We start from the raw sequence: 3,545 nt of genomic DNA on the forward strand, positions 1-3,545 counted from the left end.
TTAAAGTCAGAAAGTATTTTTTTTCCTACCAGTAGGATTTCTTCAATTCTTTTCTAAGATGTTTTCACTTCACTCTCTCCCTCTTCACTGTACTCTGTGCATGTTATTGAGGGGCTTCACAACCACTGTGATCCACCCTTCTTGTTACCAGCGCCATTACTGACAACGTCAACATGTCACACTCCATACCTTAGGGACTGATTTGCACAAGCAGGCTTGCAGGCCAGCAGGCTCTTCAACACCAAGAGTTCAAGCCAAACTCATTTGAAACCACTGTCTTTCAAAGGTCCTGGAGGTTTTAACCAACTTCATTGGGCTCTGAAGCCTGTAGTAGATGTTGCTTACAGTGCACAGCACATTACACTCTATCTTTGCAATGCTGTACATTATTCCTACAGCTTGAAATGGAATGTAGTCCTCCTTCTTTTAGTTGCTCTGTAAGGGGCAGGAAGTATCCCCTGGCTGTAAGTGATAGGGTTTCAAAAAGATGTGACATTAAATATCAGTATATATATAAGTGGGAAAAGCATTGCTTCTAGAACAGGAGGAAAATGCTGCATCATCTACAACACTTGGGGCAATGTTCCTGCCTGGCTGTTCTTGTGGTGCTTCGAGGGGGATGCAGAGCCTTCTCCGACGGCTCTCCCAGGACCTGTGCTGCCCCGGCTGTCCCAGCAGCTGCCCGATGAGCACTTCTGCCTTTCACATCCTCTTCCCCTGCTTGCACAGCTTACAGCCAGCATTTCGCTTTTTTTTTTCTTTTCTTTTTTTTCTTTCTTTTTTTCTTTTCTTTTTTTTTTTTTTTTTTTTTCCCTTAATGGCAGAAAGGCCTCCCCGCCTAATCTAATTCCTGCTCCTTTGTCACAAGCAGATGTCACTTCTACATCTGTGCGTCTGCTCGAGCTCCCGGCTCCTGCTCCCAGCAGATGTTGCTGCCGTGGCAGCAGCGAGGGGGGAAAAAAAAGCAAAGCGCAGATCCCTCTGCTGGCGGCCGCCTGAACGCCACGACCAGGCCTGCAAGAGGAAAAGAAAGAAAAATATCACAGTTTCGGCTCTGAAAATAACGTCGCATCTCCTCCATCCCGCACAGCCGCTGGGGATGAGCCGCGCAGTGTCCCCGCGCTGCTCGGGGATGCGGCCGCACCCTTGTGATCTTCACAGGGGACATCACTGTGGGTGCCCCTGGGTCCCGTCCCCTCGAGGCTCGGCTGTACCCACGGTGCCGCTGCGGGACGCTCGGTTGGGGCACGGAAAGCCCAGGGTCGGGCTCGGGTCTCCCCGCAGCTGCGGGTGGCAGCGCAAACCCCACAGAAACACGGGAGGCGGGGGGCCCGGAGCCGCTTTCCCATGGCCGGCGGCGGCCGCACAAAGACGTGCTGTTCCCCGTTTGCCTCCGAGCATTCCTCCGGCTCTCCCCGGCCCTCTCTGAATGGGGAAGAAGGGAAGAAAAGCGGCTCTCGCACAGCGGCGCGTCCCTGTCCGGCTCCCGCTGGCAGGCGCCCACCCCGCGCACCCCTGTGCGTCCGCGCAGCCCTGAGCGCCCCGCGGGAGCCGGTGGCCAGACAAAGGGGCTCTTTGGGAAGGGGGAAAAAAAGAAAGCAACGAGAAGAGAAGGGGGAATCGGGAGGGGGGAGAGAGAAAGCAACCGGGAGGCTCTAATTCTATTTGTGTCGCCTGGAAATCAGGAGGGGTTTTTCCACACTTCGCCTTGATTTGATTATTCCTTGGAGATGGTTTCTCTGCCCCCAGCCAGACGCGTGGGGGAAGGCCGCTGAGGCAGTTGGCCTATAGTGGCCGTAATCAAATTACCCATTTGCTACAAGTTTTTCGGCAGAGCCGCTCGCGTGTAGAAAGAACAACTGGAGCGAGGGCCCCCGGCGGGGGGGCAAAGCCAACAGCCTCGGGCCGGGGGCGCGGAGACAGCTCCGGGGGCAACGGGGGGCAGCTGCCCGGGACGAGCGCTGGGCGCCGATGGCAGCGCCCCGCAGCCCCGACGGCGCGTCCGGGACAGGGAGGCGGTGGGCAGCGAGGGGAAGAAACCTCGGGACAAAGGGTTCCCTCCGCAGGAAACGCACTTGGAAATGTTTGAAAGTGCCCCGCGTTGTTGGAGAGGGGGCGAGGCACCTCACTGCCCCAGCGGAGTATTCATATTCATGAGAGCGAGGGTAAATAAAGACAAATCTCTGCTGTAGAAACACTTGGATTCGCATCATTCTTTGGTGCCCTTTAGATTTGGGGGACGGAAGACAGATGTTGGCAGAGCCTTTCTCCTCTTGTCTGCCGGCCATAAAGGGAGGACCATTTAGAGTCCGCAATTTGTTTCCGCCCTCGCACTAAAACCGTGTTCACATTTATTTTCATTTCGCCGCTGCACAAAAAGTGTCCACGGGCCACCAAAGGCCGTTCTTTATCAAATACACATTGTACAACATGCAGCCGCAATAAAGCCGTCAGCTCTCGCCATAAAGCCCTCACCCGGCCCCTCAGCGGCTCGAGAATCTTTCGCGTCGTTTTATTGCCCCCCGGTAACTCACAGCACCATGCCCCGAAATACTGGCTGCCATCGAGTACCGCCTGATGTGGGGTGAAGAGGCGCGATGGGCAGCCTCGGATTGAACACTGAGCTCGGCAAAAGCCGCTCGTGCTTATAAGCCCCTATAAAGACTTTATGACTTTGTTACTTTAATTGCCGACTTGTTACGGAGCACATAAAGGGGGTAATGAATGTAATAAAACTAATTATCCGCACACTTAAATCATATAAAATATCCCCTATTTGTTTATGCGGCGGCGAAGTTCAGCCGAGCGTTCTACGCTGCCCACCGAGAGAAAGGATTTAATGACATCCAGATCAACCACCCGGCAATCGCAGCGCTGCTGGCACCGTCCGCTGCGCGCTTCCTGCGCGGTGCCTGCGCGGTGTCTGGGCGGTGCCTACGGGTGTTGGTCCCTCGCGGGTGTGCGTGTGTCTCTCGGGCTCGGAGCCCCGTCCGCTGAGCACTGCTTTGCTTTGTGGCTCTTCTTCTCTTCTCTCCCGCAGGAAGGAAAAATGGGTGCAAACCGGGATGAGTTGCGACGCGCACACAGACCCTGCGCGGATCGCTGTTGCCATCCCAATATAAACGCTAATAACGATCAATATCAATAACGACAATTTAATAAAGCCTTCCGTAAGGGCGAAAAAACCGAAAGCCGCGGCTCCGAGCCCAACGTAGGCACCTATGTGCGGTCCGGTGAGTGGCTCTATTCATCGCCCTGCGCTAAAAACCCCGCAGCCACAATGCGGTGCACAGAACCCAACGGGAGGGCGCACGGCAACGAGGCAGCGCGCAGCCCCGGGGCAGAAGCTCAGTTCCCTCCAGACAGGTGGGTGTAAGGAAGCAGCTCCGAACTGCATTAAGAAAAAGGAGGAAAAAAAAAAGAGAGGAAAAAAAAAAAAAGCAAAAGCAGAAAAAAAAGCATCCCACTGCCCACTTGCTCTATTTTACAGGGTGCCCGCGCCTGTTAATGTCCCGCTCCTTTATAGCATTTCATGCACTTCGGGG

The sequence above is a fragment of the Coturnix japonica genome, chromosome 4, assembly GCF_054131305.1.
Source record: "Coturnix japonica strain WE chromosome 4, WE-NBRP24, whole genome shotgun sequence".
Classification (NCBI taxonomy): domain Eukaryota; kingdom Metazoa; phylum Chordata; class Aves; order Galliformes; family Phasianidae; genus Coturnix; species Coturnix japonica.